The sequence below is a fragment of the Cavia porcellus genome, unplaced genomic scaffold, assembly GCF_034190915.1.
Source record: "Cavia porcellus strain 051 isolate PalLab524CR breed Dunkin Hartley unplaced genomic scaffold, mCavPor4.1 scaffold_22, whole genome shotgun sequence".
Lineage (NCBI taxonomy): Eukaryota > Metazoa > Chordata > Mammalia > Rodentia > Caviidae > Cavia > Cavia porcellus.
This window is the reverse complement of record NW_026947505.1, coordinates 27,165,987-27,186,901: the sequence shown is the minus strand read 5'-3', so window position 1 is coordinate 27,186,901 and position 20,915 is coordinate 27,165,987. Positions and strand designations below refer to the sequence as shown.

The following is a 20,915-nucleotide window of genomic DNA, read 5'->3' as shown; positions in this document are numbered from 1 at the left end:
GGGATTGGTGGGGAGTGCCTGGCCTGGGTGACGCTGCTTACTAAGACCCAGTAGGCTAGCCCAAACCAGGTCCAGTGCCTGGAGGTGCACCCTAGCAGTGAAGCCTTCGGTAGGTTGACCTGGAGGGGCGAGCCCAGCATAGGCTGCCCAGGTCTGTGTCTCCCTAGTACACTGCAGTGGGCAGAAACACCTAGCCAGCACAATTCAAACAAACTGTAACAGACAAGGAGAAAAAAAACTGGGCCTCTTATATTCACTTGTATGGAAGGAACAAAAAGTATGGGAAGAGGAAGCAACAAGAAAGGGTCCTCAGTCCCCAATCCTGAGAACACTGATCCAGGAAAGGTGAATGCAAAGGAGAATGAGTACAGAAAACATGCAATATCAGACACAGCACCAATAGATACAAAGTGATATCTCTGGAGCCTCATAGGCGAGTTCAAAAGAGAAGTATTTAATGAAATAAAGCAAGATATAAGTAGAATAGTTAGAAAAATGCTAAGTACCACCCAAGAAAAAAAGAGATGGTGGAATGGAAGAACAGAAAAAAAGGGGAGAATTGTTTGATGGAGAAAATAGAGAAAACATAGAATAGGTGAAGCAGGTTCAGAGATTACCAGGAAACTAAAAACTATATCAAAAGTTGGCATAACAGCTTGAAAGAAACTAAGCATAGGTTATCTGAACTGGAGGGCAGATTTATAATGTGGGAGCATGAAATGAAAAACTTCTTAAAAATAACAAAATAACCAACAGCAATAATACGAAGGCTAGAAGATGATAAGAGGATCTATAACTTAAGAATTAAGAACGGAAAAGAAGTAGGGACACAAACAAATGAACTACAAAGGTTATTCACAGAAATAATGCAGGAAAAATTCCCTAATTTAGCAAAAGGTAAAGATACTCAGATATATGAGGCATACAGGACCCCAGCCACCTACAACCCAAACAGCGCTACACCCAAGCATATAACAATCAAAATTCCAGAAATCCAATATAAGAACAGAATATTAAAAGCTGTCAGAGACAAGAAACAGATCACTTACAAGGGAACACCCATCAGAATTACAGCAGACTTCTCGACACAAACCATCAAATCATGAAGAGCGTGGGGGGAAATAATTCAAGCTTTGAAAGATAATAACCTCCAGCCAAGATTGATATATCCTGCACAACTGTCCCTAGAAATTGATGGAAAAACAAGGTGTTTCCAGGATAAAGAGGAACTAGGAGAATTTGCAACCACCAATTCAACTCTACAGAGAATACTGCAGGATATTCTAAAAAAGAAAAATACAAAGAATCCAGAAACAGTGGCAGAGAGGCCACAATGAATGGAGCAGAAAGCGAAATGAAAAAGACAAACTGACAACAAACGACAGAAAAAGAGCTCAACAGAAATGAGGCAGAGAAGATTGGATGGTAGGACCAGCTATTTTGGAGAAAACGAAGACATCATAATAGCTAGTGCTGATTTAGTATCATCTTGTTTTGAAGTCCCATCAAGCTTTTATTCTTCTGTCTCCATCGGTCTTAACAAGTTGCATCTTATTGAATTTTATTATATGTATATATAAGCAAAAACTTTTATAGACAAGGAGATTATAAAGAAACCATTGTTTATTTTCTGATAGTTGATTCTAAATACCCTGTGATACAGTCATTCTCTTGAATGGTTTTACATTGTCTTGATAGGTTTGGTGCTACAGTATACAAAGTTATACTCAAAGATTTCAAGGAAAGAGACACTATGGTGACTACTTTCATGTCAGGATATCTTGTGGTGAAACACTATTTTGTTTAAATGGTTATGCTTTGACCTGCGCTGTTTTGTTGTTATGCCCTCTTTTATCTCAATCTCCTTTTTTTAATTATTTATTTTTTTATCTTTTTAACTAAGGGAAAAATAAATAACAAATAGCAGGATACATTATAGTAACCCACTTTGATTTCCTATTAACTTGATTTGAAACCCTATATTGCCCTCACCATCTTGCTTTGACTTATTTTCCCCTATCCTGCTTTGCTTAATAGTACCAAATTCGAAAGTATAGGCAACAACTGTGAAGACAGTAAGATTCATTATGATGCCCATTCTGGTTGACTATTATCTTCTTTTAAAGTCCTGTAATGTCTCCAATGTTTTGGTTTTATTCTTTACTGTTTTGCTCAATTTTATTATAACTGATGATATAGGCGATTCTTTTTAAGATAGCAGGAGGCAGTATGGTAACCATTGTTGATCACCTTGTATATTGTTTTTATATTATCTATTATGTCCATCCTTTTGATTTGACTGACTCTGTTCTGTTATGTCACATTTGGTTTTACTCTCTTCAAAAAAAAAGTAATAAGAACTGTGCGAGTAATAAAACCCAAAATGTGTAATTGTCATTGTACAAAAGAAAGGAAAAGAAAGTGCTCTAAAGGATATAACTGCATATATATTTAAGTATATAGGATAGATAACCATATTACTGAGTTTTGTTGGATCATTGAACAAAACTGTTTGCAGTCTCACTGTTTGAGAGTCCACTTTGTATGCTTTGGTTTTGTGGCTTGAACAACTATTTCTAAGATAACAATATGTAATCTGTTAACTAGTGATTTCCCACTGTTTATTCTTTCTGAAATTCTGTATGACTTGTACCCTTTTTCTGTTTTTTTTTTTTTTTCTTTTCTCCTTAAATAAAATTTACAAAAAAGAAAACTACCAACAAATGCTGGCAAGTCTGTGAGGAAAAAGGAACTCTCCTGCACTGTTGGTGGGAATACAGACTCCACAAGCATTGTGAAGGTCCACCTGGAGATTTTTGAGAAATCTTTTTAGCTAGGATTGGAAGTCCCATTTGGTCCATCTATTCCGCTCCTAGGCATATTCCCAGAAGAACTGAAAACATCATACCACAGTGATATATGTGCACCCATGTTTATAGTAGCACAATGTGTAATAACCTGATCTTGGAAATAACCTAAGCGTCTATCAACTCAGGGATGGATAAAAAAGTTGTGGTATTTTTATACAATGGAGTACTATTTAGCTATAAAGGATGATCACATTGAGATATGTATAAATAAATGGCTTCAACTTAAGACCATACTCGTAAATGAAATAAATCAAATTCACATGTATAAATATTGTAGTTTCCCTAGTGTAAGAAATGGTAAGAGTATATAAAAGTTTGTGGCAATCATGATTCCCCATTACATTGCTTTGAAGCCTTATAATGTTTCCCCTCATTAGTTGGAATGTTTTGTTGTTTGATTTTATTATCTGTGATTGTATGAACAGCTATTTTAAAGAAAACAAGACATTATAATAGCCAGTACTGATTTAATATCATCTTGTTTTGAAGTCCTACCATACTTTTGTTCTTCTGTTTCCCTTGGTTCTGTTATTATGTTTATCTTACTGGAGTTTATTATGTGTGGTAATATAAACAAATTTTTTATTGGCAATGAGAAAATATATTAATCATTGTTTGTTTTCTGTTATTTGGTTCTGAATGCCCTATAATACTTTCACTTTCTTTAGGATTTTATACTATCTTGTTCTGTTTGATACTATTGTGTATGATGGTACGCTCAACTATTTCAATGAAAGAGACATTATGGTAGATACTGTTTATATCTGGTTTGTCTTGTGAAATACTGTGTTGCTTAATTTGTTCTGTTCTGATGTACTTTGTTATGTCCTCTTTTATCTTAATCTCTTTAAAATAGAAAATTTTTTAAATAAAAATAAAAATGACCTTTATACCTAGCACTGTACTAAGTGATATACATACAGTATGTATGTGTGATATGTATGCATATACTATAAATATATACTAATTATGCAGTTATATGTGATATGATATATGTGTACTATTTAAACTATGAATATTAGTATATAAGCCCCTTGTGGTTCAAAGTTAGGTTTCCTAAGATGATACATGTAGTAATTTGAAAATCAGTATTTTTTTTTTTTAATCGGTACCAGGGATCGAACTCATGACTGCCTGCTTGCAAGGCAGGCACTTATGCCGCTCAGCTAAATCCCCAGCCCTGAAAATCAGTATTTGAAGCCTTGGCTCTACTGACTCCAGAACCATATTCTTTCTGCTACAGTGTTTCTTATTTTGACCAAAAGCATTATCTGTGGTTATGATCTATGGTTCAACCTAACGATAAAGGCACCAAACTAGAAGTCTGACAGCAGATGTGTTAATACATAATGGTAGCCAGGTGCAAGCAAAAGAAGTAACGATGGTCTTAAAATATTTTACGTGTAACGAACTCTCATCATAGGCTGATACTATATTTTTATTATAATGGTAATTTTGGTTAGCATAAAGCCGATAGGGGACAACGTGCTTTTCTCTTTTTCTTTTTGGTCATGTCTGAAAGGTATAGTCAAACATCTGCATTTACTACAACTTCACACAAGGCAGGTAAGGGCAACTTCTTTTCAAATGAACACATCAGTATGCTTAGTTCAGCCAAGTATGGTAATTCTTACTGGCTTTGGGGTTTGCAGATATAATCTGGCATTGATTTCAGAATTTCTAAAGCTACCTTTGGGAAGTTTTCCAAGCAGATCATTTAAATTGTGGTCACTCTGTATTAAACATACTCCAAACATTTATGAGATGAGCCTTGGATTACCCTTTGAGCCAACAGCCATAGCATTCCAAGGTGCCCCACAGTGTCTTGCTACCAGAGTCCTTTAGCCACAACCACGTTCAGGCCTAACAGCTTAGACTAACACAGAGTCACTGCTCATGCCTATCTGGGGTTATAATATCACAGCAACCTCATTTAGACAGTAGCTAGTAACGTCAATAAATTCAAATGGTTAGTTTGAGGGGAAACAACAACCAATGCCAACACATAAAAAGGTATAACACTAGGGCTTTAGCTCAGCGGCACAGTACCTGCCAGGCATGAAATTCTTATATTAAAAGTGAAAAGTTCTAAATTAAAGTGTCATAGTACATACTATTTCATGAAAAAGAGACAGATAAAGAATTGGCTTTGCATGCTATAAAGATCAGTATTTGTAGTATTTGAGATCACTGTAATTGAGAAGGCTAGTATAGAGTCCACAGAATTTCATTAGTGTTCCCTTTCCCATTAACCTGAATCAGCAGTCACTGACACACCCAACCTCCCTATCCAAGGCTTTGGGATTAATGTTTGGTTCTTTGGTATTATGCTGCAAAATAATCTAACTATTTCTCTGACTCATGTTTTCTTCTAAAACCTTATTCAGGCCCATTCAACTCCTAGATATAGTCATTACACCTGGAACTCTTTAAAGAGGGCTACCAAGGGTCCATCTCATCAGTCCCGGTAAAAATATACTAGTAACTGTGAAGGTCGAATACAGATAACCTTTGCTGATTTGTAGTTGCCACACTAGTCTTGTTTCAGGTTTTCCCCACACTATATCTTCATACTTAGAATAGTCTGCCTTGCTCTCCTGTCTCTGCCAACAACTTTCAAGGGCAGCTCAAAGCATAACTGCCCATCATTGTGAACTCACTTATCATCTCCATCTGGGGTACCTATGAATGTCCTCTCCATCCTAGAATCCTAAGGGCCCATTTCTTCTCATTTTTCTAAGTTCCTTCTCCTTACAATTATCCATGACCTTGAAAATAGGCAACCACTTCAACTCAAAGAATGTACAATCACACCTTGAAAACAACTAAGTAGGTGTAACATTAATTGCTATGTGTGTATTTTTTAATTCTTTCACTATAATCACCACAAAAATAGAATAATCAATTTCAGTCTACAGTGGGGACTAGATGAAAGGTTTAACAGACTTTACTAAAAACAGACTTTTTATTATTCTCCACACCAGTGGAATGTATAATAAGTAATGGTAGTTTTCTAAGTAACAGTAAGGGAGCAGCACAGAGCAGTGAAAAGTAACCCAGGTTTGAAGTCACTGGACTGAGTTTGAGTCACATCTTAATGGCCATAGAATTTTGCACTGGGAGCTGAACAGGATGGGTTGTATTTAGCTCAGATTCAAAAAACTATTCAGCAAATGCTTCTTATGACCCATCAGTGGCTAAATTTGCTATCACCCTGATTTCTGAATATAAATTCTCATTCAATTTTTGGTATAGTCTCACTTCTTTTTTAACTTCTCAAGATTAATGGCATGTACCATTTGACTGGCTTATGTGAAAGGGTTTGTTCTAATTAATATGTCAACTCTTGCTGTAGTAACATCTCAACTTCTCAAATAAATGCCAGCATTAATGATCCATAAGGCTCATGGCTTACAGAAGGATTATTAATGATGAGATAGGAATTGTCATTTGTCCAGGCTAAGTGGCTCGCCCTATAACATGCTATCTAAAGAATCTCATTTCATCTTTGCTGAAAACCTGTGAGATAGATCTTATTTATTAATCACCATAATTTCAGAAGTGATAACCTGGCTCAGAGATTTAAAGTTAATTTCATCAACATAAAACCAGCAAGGGGTGGCAAGTCTGTTGGACTTCACAGCTTTCTCATTCTCCTTGCTGCTTAGAGGAGCAAGAGAAAAGGAAAAAATGAAGGAGTCTATCATGGGCTTGTAAAAGATACCATGATGTTATGAGGGTTGTTTCTCCATTCAACTATTAGGCAATTCACACTTTGAGAAACAGTCCTCATAACTTCACAGGCCACCAAGACCACTTCCTTCCTCTCTGCTCCTTAAGGAAGTGGAAGATGAGATGAGTAGGTACAAAGTACCCTGACTACTGCCCTAAAATAAAAAGACAGACATATATACAAACATTTTTCCTGATCTTGAGATCCCATAACTGTTTCTAAGATTTTGCTCATAAAGGTCAGTTTAATACAACAGACAAATGTGACACCTGTGGAGGCTTTTGAACAACATGTGAGACACCACAATGTCCAAACTTTAAGCTAGACCAACATACCTGCCTTCTTCTCATACTCCTGCTTTTTCTAAAGACATGTACAAGTGTCTACTATTCCAGATACTAAGGACAAAAATGAAATTTTGTCCCTCACCTGAGAAAAAGTTATGGTCTACAGAGACAAGCATGTGAATAATAATTGTTACATGTAATCAAACATAATGGTACCAAATCCAAGTGAACACAAGGTATTAAGAAGCAACTCATTCTATTTGGGGCTTCATTAAAATGAAGTGAAGTATCTGTCATCTGAGGCTTTTTTTTTTTTTTACACCAGGTGAATTTTTACAAAGATAAAGAATCTACACTGCTGTCAGTTCTAATAAATAAATATACCTAAACTGGTTTTCTTGGACAGGTATTTACTTTTCTATCATAGAATGTAGAACATAGGAGATCACAAATTTATTCATTGTTCCTCCATATTCTAAAATATATCCTACAACTCTAATGAACATCAAGTCCATTAAAAAAAAATGATAGCACCATATGCTTGGAATGCAACTCTACTGTCCATTATTCACAAATTTTAGATTGAAAACCTCTGACAATTGATGTCTTTGATGATAAAGCCTAGCTAGCTACAAAGTCTGTCAACAATCTGGGATAAAATGATGGTGCTATATTAAATAAATGCTACTTTGAGAGGGAGAGAATTCACTATCAATTAAAAACATATAAAGTATCTATTTTCTTGCCAACTGTTATTTCTGTCAGCTCACTCAAAATCAAAGCAAAACATTCAAGTGAATCGCAACATTTCACTTTTGGGAAACCCTGCTAGGCCTTTTGTGTGGCACAGACACTGCCACCCCTCCCTGTGCTATGTCTGCCTGCCACACTGACAAGAACTTCTAAGCAAGGACAGCTCTTTTCTCTGTTCTTAACCGCAACCTGGAAAAGCGCCACAGCTCTTAACAAATGTATAGAGATGAGTATGTCCCTAAATTCTAATCATCCCAGTTCAGATACTAATGATCCTTATTGCATTAGACTGCCCCATTGATGCAACAGTGCACACACAACTTGGCTCAGGTGTGTTTTTTCTGGTATTGTGTTCTGACTGCATGTAAGGCATGGTTGCTAAATAGAGAAAGGCCATTTGAGGGCTAAGAGACACTAAGAACCCAATACTCCTCAAATTCTTTAATAAAAATGAAAGACAACAAGTACTTCTAAACTCATTCCTGGAAGTTAGCATTACCCCGATTCCAAAACTGGACAAGAACCCAGTAGAAAAAGAAAACAATAGATAAATATTTTTAATGAACAAAGACACAAAAATGCTGAACAAGGTATTGCCAAACAAAATGCAACAAATCATCAGCTGCACATGGTGGTGCATGCCTGGACGCTAGCACCCTGGGAGACAGAAGGAAGATCACAAGCTTAAACCTACCACAAGCAATTTAGCAACTTACTAAGACTTTGTCTTAATGAACAAATACATAAATAAAAAAGATCATACATCATGCCAAGTAGGTTTCATCCCAGGAATGCAAGGATGGTTCAACATACACAAACCAATAAATGTAATATAACACATAAACAAAAAAACAAAACTCACATGATCACCTCAATAGATGCAGAAAAGACCTTTGACAAAATTCAACATCCATTCATGACAAAAACCTACAGAAAATAGGTACAAAAGGATATTATCTCAATTTGTTTTGTGCCAGGAACTGAACTCATGAACTGGCTAGCCAGGCACTGTGCCACTGAGCTATATCCCTGATCCTATTATCTCAATTTGATAAGAACTGCTTACGGCAAACTTACTACCATCATGTTAAATGGGGGAAAACCAAAGCATTTTCCTCCAAAATCAAGCACATGATAAGGACATCCACTATCACTACTTCTGTGTAACGCAGAACTCAAACCTTTAGCCAGATCAATCAGGCAAGAGAAAAAAAAAGGGAAAGTACTCAGTTTATAAGTATTTGCAGATGGCATAATCTTTTCCACAGACAACCCAAAAAATCCCAATGGAAGATTCTTAGAACTAATACATACATTTAGCAATGTAACAGGATATAAAATCGACACACAAAAAATAAATGGTATTCCTGTGTACCAATAAAAAAGAAATTCTGTAAACCAAGGTACTTGCAAGACAGGTAGGAGGATTTCTTAAGCCCAGGAATCCAATCTGGGCAACACACTTAACTGCTTTACTTGTATATGAAAATCCGACTTTTTTTTTACATTTAATTTATGTAAGTACAGCAAGACCAGTTTTAAAGAGAGAAATAACATCTTGATAACTATATAAACACATCAAAAAAGTCCTTAATAAGCTACTTTGAGAAAATGGCATATTTCAGATGTTTTAAATCAAACACATAATCAGTCCTAGGAGGTAAGACTCATAAATAAATTCACTGCTGAAAAGCTGAGACCATGAGCTCTTACATAATGGGAGCTGATACCCTACGATACTTCCTATATTCACTGTATTACTACTGTTGGAGAAAGGTAATGTAAACAAGTGACTACTGCAACTACTTCTAAGGTAGTAAAAGGTGAAACAATTTCTGAAATTATCTGGAGAAAGGAGGTATAAATTGTGTTACTTACATTCATGGGAGGTTGCGATCAAAACCCCTGACTTCCCCCTCCATCAATGTAACAACCCTCCCCTCCACCTAGCAGAGCTTCCATAATAGAACACAAAATGGAAACCTGATCCTGGAAACTAATGAAGTAGTTATCATCTTGAATTTCATAATTCTTCCCTAATTTCTTTCCTGTTTCAGAAAAGTAGTGTAGTCCACAAAATACCATCCATATCTGCAAGACAATCATACTTGCAATTCACTCCTGGAAAATCAGCACTGCATTCAAGCAGGCCTATGTGTTGTTGTTGTTAATAGTTTCCTAATAGTACTATTAAAATGAGTCAGGAAAGTCTGTGCAACCAACCTTCCCAAACAGCAAGAACACGTCAACATGAAGATTTATCAGCTTTCTAGTTTGCTACGTCTTTCAAAACAAAGTATGCCTTTCTTATATCCATCTTAAAATAACTGCATATCCTGCAAATCTCATTCTTGTTGACAATGTCTTCTGATCTGCCTCCCAATTTGGAACCTACCTGGTTTCTAATGACCAGTTATGTCTTAAATCCATACATTCCTTTACTGGAACACAATAAACATCTGCTAAATATATCAAAAGGAAAAATCCAGTGAAAATATGTCAGATTACCAAGTAATTAGCTGGTAAGATTTTGGGTTCTGTTCAGTTTGGTTGTGTTTTATGGTGAATAAGAGGATTAAAGCCTTGTGCAAGCCAGGCAGGAATTTTACCACTGAGATTCATATCCAGCCCAAGATGAGTATCATGAAGTCCTGAGCAAAAATCCACATGGACTGAGAGCTTTAATAGACTTCCAGATGAATAAGTTTTGTGGCCATCTAAGGCTGCTATAACCAGCTTAAACCAAATACCCTTTCCTTTGAAAGCATGAGTTTCATGAAAACAAGACTACCATGTAGATATAAACTCCAAGTCTGTACATGGAAGGGAACACACTATTTTTCAAGTCTAGTTCAGGTGCAAAGCCACCTAAAATAATGACCATCCAATTGTACAACGGTACATACTCCATTCTGCAACTGTTTATTCAGAGCAACCCTGACAAAGTCATCTTGGATTTTGAACCTATGCCTCTTCAAATGAAGATTGTACCAGAAAGCAGGAAAAGTGGTAGAGACCACCAAGTCACCATTTTGCTGCTTGCCAGAAGCGTGACACTTAACTACCTCAACTTCCTAGTAAAGCACCTGTTTCAAACGGTTGGTAGATTTATGCATGTAAAAAGCAGACTATTGCCACTGACACAAAAAGAGCTATGCAGGCATAAAGTAGTGTTGTTGTTATAATTCCTGTTACCACAATTATTACTAGATTCTATGCTTTCACTCAGCAGAACTTTCTCTCTAAAACCTGACTTAGTCCTTTATACATTTAAGCTCCCACACAACTTTACTTATATTTAATGTTCTGGTTCTTACAGGGCCAACCTGGTTAAGCACTGCTCCGTATTACTGTGCACACTAAGGAGAGAAGATATAAACAGCTTCCATGATGGCTACTATGTAATTTAAATATCAACTTGATTTCCTAGTTCTTTGTATTTATGCTCAATATTTTTCTGATTGTTATAGCGTGCTGTACTGTTTCAGAATATGAGAAATGAAGCAGCAAAAACAATGAAACCATGTATTGTTCAAGTTTATTGCAGACAGAGGCCATAAACTCCATAAAGGGGAGCCTTTATTTTCTGTAGCTCTTTCCTTGTTGTAAATATGACAAATACCATTACGACAAATACCATTTTACAAAGGAAGAAAATAGACCCTCTAGAGGCTTTGACTCAGTTTCCATTGTAGAGACAGGCATGGTGGGAACAGGACTTTGGGCATCCATCTAGATGGACAGCTTTGTTTTACTGTCTATCCTGACATTTTCCCTTGAACTTTTCAAAGGTGGAAGCTGGTTGAGTTGAAATTATGGCCTTTACATAAAAATTTACTTGTATATTTTAAACTGATTCTAGTAAGATAAAAAGGAGACACCTATTGCAACTTGGTACCATATATTCTACAGTGGCTTTTTGGAACCATAAAATAATTTCCAATAAGCACCTTCAAAACAAGTAAAACATCAAGGCACTTTCTTTATTAGCAAAGTTACAGTCACATAGAGACCTGAAAATGTGTGATAAGGATTCACTGTACTAGTTTGAATGGATAATTTAATACTGTGAAAATACTGTGAGGATAAAAACATCCAAACTTCATGCTTGTCCCATCATCAGCAATTATATAATTTTGAAGAAGGGAGGAAAGAGAAGGAGGGAGAGAAGGACATAAATTCCATCTCTAAACTGTACATCCTTTTTTTTTTTGTTTGCTTTTTTTGTCTTTTTTATCGGTACCAGGGATCGAACTCACAGCTGCACACTTGCAAGGCAGGCGCTTATGCCGCTGAGCTAAATCTCCAGCCCATCCTAGAATTATTTGATAACAGAGATGGATCTCTGATGTTCCCTTTCTTTTGAGACTGAGATTCTGTGTTCAGGAAACTGAAAGAAATTAACTAGGGAAACCCAGGGGGTGATGCTCTAATAGAATGTTTATACCATTGTGGTGGACAACTGGTGGTCCACTTCTGACACCCAGCTGAACTGAATCAGTGTGGTTGCTGAGTGGAAGGACCACCTAAGGATTGTTGCCAACAGCATAAAAAGAGAACTTGAGGGAAAGAGGGAGTGCTATTGATTCTTCTGAAAAAGCTTGTCATACTGTTTTTCCTGATATAAACTCAGCTGTTCTCATTACCAGAGGAACTCACTGTTGCTGAGGATGGCAGCGTTTCTTTTGGGGGAGCTCTGCTCATTGAGAGTCACTTCCTAGCTCCTATGCAGATCCTTTAGCCTAGTACCATAAATCCTTCGTCCTGCTGGTGAGGACTCTCTAGCTACCCCCACTGACCTTGGGGTCTTCCCAGCACAGATTTGTGAGACAGACTTCCATGAGACATTGTCATGAGTTCTAGGCCTCCAGGTGGATGTGAGGGGAGCATTCCCATGAGCTCCAGGTCTTCAGCTAGTCTTATGCAGGTCATTGTCATGGGATCCAGTCCCTCAGCTGGATTCTTTGGGTCTCTACTGTGTGCACAGATCTCTCACACTCCTTTGCATTTGACTCTTTGGGTGAATATTATAAAAATAATCCTATAAATTATGTGCCCTGTATTAAACTGTTTCCCTTACAAACCTTGACTACAACAGCTACTATCAGTCTCATTCATAAATGCCATCAAACACTACAGAAATGGAGACCCAATACACTTTTATACATACAACAGAAGGCCTAACAGACACAGTCAAAAGCCTAAAAACATTACACTAAGTCAAACAGTTCAGCTGAAGAGAAGTCAATTCTGTTATAAATCATTTTACAATGAATCTATTTTTAATTCAAAATATTAAAACATTTTATAGAAAGTCATTCTGTAGATAATCATAATCTTTTATTTTGCAGACAAACCAACCAAGGGACAACGGAATCAAGGAAAAGAAAAATCACGGACAGCTCAAATGTCCACATGCAAACTCATTATCCCTGACATCTGTTTTGAAAATAAGATGGTGCCTGTGTATGCTGGAGTCACTGGTCAAGCATCTCTCAGACTACTGCTGCTGCCTCTTTCCTCCTTCCTTCTTCCCTAATAATAGGCCCTCACTACTTCTCCTCTCCAACACCACCTACTTCCCTAGATACTGTAGCCACGTACAATTCTTTCATAGAAGGCTAACCAAAAGAGGACCTCAGAAAGCCATCTGGAATCAAATATTTTCTCATAATTCTCATTTGTCAAACTTAGTATGCTATGTACAAGTTTTAAATACTTTAATCTAATTTTTTAAAAATTAGCCAATTATTTTTATATGTTACAGAGGTTTTTGGGTTTGGCATCAGCATTTATAGGTCTATTTTTTTAATTAAATTCTGCACCTTAAGTTTTTTTTTTCTTTGAATATCATGTTCCCTGGGAACTTTCTAATTTTTTTTTTTTATTTAAAGAAAGAATAAACTGAAAGGGTTTTGGCCCAGGCCGGACACTGTAACTGGAAAAGCCTCAGCCAGAACCAAGGGGCTCGATCTCTCCCACCCCTAGGAGTCTACCTCTGGAGCCAAATTAGTGCCAGTGGGCTACCTGTGCATCCCTAATGCCCCCTCAGGCACCACCCCTAACCTAAGCTAAATATAGGCCCCCACTCCACGATTGGGGGTGTCTCTCCCAGCATTCTCAAAATAAAGGTCATTTATATTTCATACTTCTTATCTTTTCAGCTGCCGCCGGTCCCCCACAGTTCTATCATAAACAAAACAGAAAAAGGGTAGAAATAATACATTTCAAAGAAAAAATAAACAGTAAGAAATCGTTAATTGATAATTACATAGTGGCCCACACCTTAAGTTTTAAACAAATATGGCTATTTCCTTGCTAACTTGTTTTTCAAAAAATATTAACTGCAATTTTGGCAGTTCTTCATTAAACATTATTCACAAAACACCATGAAGAGACTTCAGAAGCTTATAAAAAAAAAAAAGTAAATTCTATCTTCTGACTGAAAACAATCCCACCCCTTCCCTTCTTGAGCCCCCTTTGTCATGGTTAGAGAATCAGATCACTGAACAACCATTACAACTTCCAGGCAGCAAATGAAAAGGAGCCCTCAGTTCCTTAGAAGCTGCTTCAGGGACATACAGGTTTCTGAAGTCATGAGGGAAGAAAAGACAGAAAAAGAGGTGATGACCAGCTCTAGCCTCACAGATGTGGCTAATAGGTCAATAGATCCAATGCATTATTCAAAAATTATTGTTGCCTCAAAGGCCCCCTCAAAATAATACCTAGGAATAATACTGGAAAAGATTTTGTAGAAGCCACAATCCATTGGACATTTTTGAGATTAATGATTTATGAGTTGGCCTGGCCAAATCCATCATAAAAGTATCTGTGATTGTAATCATATGCCAAAAATCTACTTCACGAGCAACTTCTTATGCTGTCTGGAATATCTAGGAAGTTAGAATGTGTGGAGCTGGAAGGAACCTTGAATATTATTTAGTAAGGATGATAATACAAAGACAAAAAATTTCTGGGCAGGATGCCTCTGTAATTCAGGTTTTAAATACCATTCAGTCCAAATGATAGCAATGATAGATAAAATACTTTTAGGAAAGAAGAGTAAAGTCATGTTTACAAACAAAACAAATGAGACACACAAAATAATATCAGAGATTGCCAACTGGGCTGAAGCCACAGCTCTGTGATTCAGAAGTTGGGGAGTGGAACCATCAGCACACACAAGAGGCTGAGTATGGTGAGTAAAGGCAAACGGGCTCACAGTACAAAATCACCACTTATGGAAAAAAAAGTAAAAGTCTTCAGTGACCACCACCCAGACCTGTGGCTAAGATAATAAAAGTCACATGCCTGATGCAGCACAGGGAACAGATAGGCTTGTAGTCTGCCTAAGGGAAAGAGCTACGTCACCCTCGGTATCAAGAAGAGCAACAGCTTTACTCTCCAAAATAAGACTGATTCTGAATGAGCCTGAAAAGAAGCTAAAACTACAGTAAACCACCGGCACATAGAGAGACAAAAATTCCCATTTAAGACAGACTTCCATTTAAATTCAAAACCCAAAACTCTTGAGAGAAACTAACTTCAAGAAAGACTGACAAAAACATCAGAAGATTTTTTAATCATAAGAAAACAAAATAGGAGAGACAAGAAGATGGCAGCTTACTAGGTAGCTGGGTAGATTGCCTTTCTAGGAAAAACAGTTCAGATGCTGAAATCTGACAACACAGAGAGGGCCAGATGAGTGGAGAGGGATTCTCATGACCCCAGGAGGAAACTGAAGGAAAAAGAAAAATAGGAAGAGGAAAGAAAAATGCAGGTGGAGGTATGGAGCCCCAAGCATTCACTGAGACCCATCCCACACTGTGCAGGGTGCCCTGTGGAGTTGGACAATTCAAAGTCACGCTAAGTCATGGCCGCCGGTAACAGGAGTTGGTGAGTCCCGGGCCCTTGGTGGGAGGACGTGGCACAGCATGGAGTGGAGCCAAGGTGGAGAGCTGCATTAATTCTCGGTGAGTGCTGGAATTTGGGTCCCATGGCGGGTGAGGCTGGCTGGAAGACATCTTGGAGTTGAGCAGAGTCCAGAGCTGTGGTGGCATCAGTCAGCCACCCATGGCTCAGAGAGGACTGGCCGGATCACCTTGGGCTGAGTCATGCCCTTTATCAGGACCCAATAGCCAGGGACGAAACTGTCCCAATCCTGTGACTTCAACCATAGCACAGCCTAAGTTCCTGAAGGCACTTGCCTGTTTACTGACTCAGAGAAGAGTGGTTAGCCCATAGTACCCTGCATGTACCTCAGATAACAGCAAACTAGAGAGGGCAGTAAAACTCCAGCCAGCACGCTTCAGAAAAACCATAAGCAACATGGAGAGAGCCTGACACCTCGACCACACACCTGCTGGAAAGAAACCAGAAACATGACAAGAGAAAGAAGTAAGAAAAAGCCTCCAGCTGCTGACCTTGGGAAAATAAGCCCAGGAGAGGTAAATACAGAAGAGAACCAGTGCAGCAATCATGCAATATTGGCCACAACAACAGCAAACATAAAGAAATACCTTCAGAACCTCATAGACAAACTTAAAACTGAAAAGCCAACTGAGGCAAGATATAAAAAGATTAATAAAAGAAATGCTAAGCCCCTCTCAAAAAGACACAGATGGAAGAACGGAGGAACCCAGAAAAAGAAGAGAAACCTTTGGTGAAGAATATAAACAAAATCTAGAATACATGAAACAGATCCAAAGAGATTACCAGGAAATTAAAAACTCCATTGAAAGCTGGCAAAATGCCTTGATAGAAACTAAAGTTAGCCTTTCAAAACTTGAAGAGAGATTTACAATGTGTGATCATGAAAGAAAACACCTATTAAAAATAACAAGGAACCAGGAAGTAACAATTCAAAGGCTAGAAGACAACAAGAAGATCTATAACTTAAGAATAAAAAAACATGAGCGAAGAAGCAGGAGTAACCACAAATGAATTACAAAGGCTATTCACAGAAATAATTAAGGAAAACGTCCCAAGCATAGGAAAAAGAAATGATATCCAAATAAATGAGGCATATAGAACTCCAACCAACTCCAAGCAAAATAGATCTACACCCAGACATAATAATCAAGATCTCAGAAATCTACCACAAGACAGAATATTAAAAGCTGTCAGAGAAAAAAAGCAGATCACCTACAAAGGAAAAATCATCAAAATAACAACAGACTTACCAACACAAACTCTCAAATCGAGAAGAGCCTGGGGGGAAATAGTCCAAGCCCTGAATGAAAATAACTTCCAACCAAAATTGATGTACCCTGAAAAACTTTCTCTCAAAATTAATGGAGAAATAAGATGCTTCCAAGACAAAGAGAACTGTGGGAGTTCACGGCCACCAATCCAACCCTTCAAAAAATACTGAAGGACATTCTAGAGAGAGAGAAAAAAATATACCAGGATTCCAGCAACAGTGGCAGAGAGGCCTCAATGAACAGGGCATACAGTGGACTGAAGGAGCAAAGTGGACAAATAATAGCAGAAAAATAAAATAGCAGAGATGAGGCAGAGAAGGTAGGCTATAATCTCTAACATAGATAGCTTTGATACACTAACAAAAAGAAACACGGGCAGAGTAGATTAAGAGGCAGGATCCATCAAGATGCTCTGAATAGGAAATATAGTCAACCTGAAAAGGGGTTAATAAACTGAAAGTCAAAGATAAGAAAACGATGCTCTATGTGACAGGGAGCCAGAGAGAAATAGGGACAACTCGTCCAGCAGCCGCAGATAGGTTGGAAAGTTATGAACTTTTGGGCTGTGTAGAACTACACAGCTAAAAGGAAGGAAAACCTTGTGGCTTTAGTAAGTAAAGGAATACAGCTCAAGATCAAGCTCAGGGGTAAAAAGGTTCAGCACCACTCAGATAGATAACGGGTTGATCCCCTAATCTAAAAACTAAAGGAGCTAGTGGGACCCAAAATATACAAAGCATCCTGAGAAGGGGAAAGGTGAGAAACTGCCTAAAAAAGGAAGGCAGAGGACATTGTTAATAGTGTATCAGGATTTAAAAGTCACAGTAGTCTTATCACTCTGTTTAGTTTGATCTTATTTTGTTCCAGTCTGTCTACTTAGACTAGAGTTGAGGGCCCAGACAGCTATCCCCAAAATAGCAGGATATACCACGGTAACTATCCTTAATTTCCTATTAACTTAACCTGAAGCCCTGTATTACTTATATTGTCTTACTATGACTGATCTTATTTGAAGCTGGTTTGTTAGACCGTTTTGCCTTGACTGATTTTATTCAAACTTGGAATGCTTGATAGTATCAAGTCTAAGAGTAGAGGCAACTACTCTGAAGATGACAAGATGTAATAAGATACCCATTTCCAGTTTGATTATTAACTGCTTTTGAAGTCCTACAATGTCTCCCAAGTTGTGTTTTTATTAAAATAGCTATGCAATGCTATATTCAATTATATTATGTCTGATGATGTGGACAATTCTATTGAAAATAACAAGAAAAAGTATAGTAACTAATGTAGATCACCTAATATTGTGGTTTTATATGTCTTTATCATTACATGTTTTTCTAGGAATTTGTTTTTTTGTCTTTGTTTTGATCTGTTTTTCCCTATAAGACAGAAAGAACTGATATACATGTAGAGATTCACACATGGGAAGAATTTCTAAACAGTTTACAGGAACAGATTATATAACACACCATGTAATGAAGAGATACTCTGAAGAAGAGACACTAAGATACCCAGTGCTAATTCTGTAGCATTATGATATAAAATCTAGCAATACTATTATTCACTGTTCAGAGTGCTATTAGTCTAGTCTCTTATGTTCAATTTCAGCACATGTAAAGATAAGCACAGCTACTTTGAAGAGAATGAGAGACATTATGGCAGTCATTATCGACTTCTCCAATGTCAGGTCTTGAAGACCTAAAAAGCCTTCATCATTCTGTTATGATTAGATTAGTTCTATAATGTTCAGTATGTGTTCAATGTGTGTGAAGATGGAGACAACTATTTGGAAGAAAACTATAGACAATAAGATAGACAGTGAAGATCTCCAGTGGACTTGCTTTGAAATTTGTGTTTCTTAAAATTGTTTCCTTATGATCTGTTTTGCTCTGCTTTGTTACATTTAATCTTACCCTCTTTAAAATAAAAAAAGACTCATGCATGCGTAGAACCTAGGAAAAAAAAAAAGAAAAAGAAAACAAAACGGGAAACTGAAAACAACCTTAATGTATTTAAAACACAGATATGAAAAAAATTTTTTGAAAATTCTTCTCGAAACAAAATCAGATACTGTATCAAGAGGTAGATTTGAAAACAAAAATCTATTAGAAATCTTGAAAATGAGAAATATTGACTAAAAGCTCAACAGACTAAGAAACTCAACACCAGCCACAGGCAAAGAGAAAATTAGTACTTGAAAACCACTCAGAGTACAGAAAGGAAATAAAACACACACAGAAAGTGACACAACAGACAGACTGAGAAAAAACAAACATCTAATAGGATTTCCAGAAATGATGTTAGAAGTGTGGTAGGAAAGTCATAGTATATTTCAATGAATTCTAAAAATCTTCCAGAACTGAAGACAGGAATCTTGACATTGAAAGTTCACAGCTGAGTACCCAGCAGCAACTTGGAAGAAAGATATGTCCTTTTAGACAGACCATAAAGCTGCAGAACATTAAGGATAAAAAGAAAACACTGAAAACTACCAGAGTGAGAAGAGTTAAAAGGGAATAATATTTAAACTGGAAGCATACTTCTCAACAGCAAAAATGACTGCTAATAGAAAATAACATGTTATTTTCAAGGTCCTAAGAGAAAACTGCAGTAAACCCAGAAACCCATACCCAGGAAGAGTAAGCATGACATAAAGTCATTTTCCTTGATGGCACTCAGTGGCTAAACTCTTGCCTAATAAACTCAGGCAGGTCCTGGGTTCCATCCCCAGCACTGTAAACAAATGACCCAACCAACCAACCAACCAATTGGCTTTAGTTTCCACCGTTACTACGAAATCTACTAATGATGATATACTTCAACAAAATAATTTTAACCCCCACACCCCCAAAAAAACAAGAAGCCAAGAGGAAGAATGGATCTGTGATAGGTTTGATAACAAACTAGTGACTGAGACAAGAAGAACCCTCTCTAGGGACCTATGTTGACTCTAGTTTAGAACACTTATCTCTAAATCAGAACACTCAAATAGCATATAACTAGATACCTTCCTTGGCCCTAACAAGCCCTAATCTGACTTGATTCACACACAAAAAAAGTCTTTGTACATGGATTTAACTTATATGTATACATACATATTCTACAACTTCAGGCACCAAAGACTTCAGCGAAGTATAAACACAATTATGAAAACTCTTTAGTGTTGACTATTCAAACCTAGAGAGACACCAAGAATGATTTGTCTATCATGTTACTAGTAATAACAACAGTATGAGACTTTATAACAAAGTCACTATTATCTATGAAATACCATTTTGGAAGTGATCCAGAACAGTCTGTAGTCAGAGTCAGAACAAATACCAGAGAGTGTCTGTTCGTGCCCATGGGCAAGTGCTGATGCCACTCAGTTGAGTATTTTTAGACATGGGACACTTATGCAACAAAGCTATTTTAACGATGCTTTGAGTCCTTCTGTTTACAGATCAATAAAAGTAACCTCTAACTAGTCTTTCAACTAGTAGATTTTTCAAAGCTACAGAATTTGAGTATTCTTGAGGCAAATTAAGACAACTAAACATTTATGCTAATAATTGGAAAATATTTTAAACTTTTAGAACTATGTAGAGTTAACAGACTTGTCTATAAATTACTCAACCTCTAAAATAAGGAAATTGGTACCATACATTCTTTAGATAGGACTATATACTTTTTATTAGAAAGAAAAAGATGCATAATGTAGAAGAGATAAACAGCTGGTTCTTCATATGCCAAAGACATCTTGACATGTTCCGTGAAGCATGGAAAACTAAGACTTTAACCCCATACATTTCTTTTACAATGAAAACATATAATTTTTAAAAGAAAATAAGTTGCCTGTGCCTCTAGAAGAGGAAAAATACTTAAAATGCTAAGTGAGTTGAAGAGCAAGGTATAAACCAGGGTTTCACTGTTACTTCAATATGATATAACACTAACCCTCTAATTAAGAGCAGAATTCAGGAAAACAGACAATCTGGTACAATGATTAAATGAACTTTAAAAATTCTCTTCCAGGAACCTCAGGCTCTACTTTCAGTTTTAAGGGAAAGCCCACTGCAATTCTTAA

At 37.0% G+C, this 20,915-nt stretch overlaps 1 protein-coding gene across 3 annotated transcripts in view; it reads right to left on the bottom strand.

Moving 5' to 3' along the window:
- The window catches only part of Tulp4 (TUB like protein 4), a 199,148-nt gene that overhangs the window by 138,326 nt on the left and 39,907 nt on the right, over nucleotides 1–20,915 (bottom strand). The gene's annotated exons all lie outside the window — the stretch shown is intronic.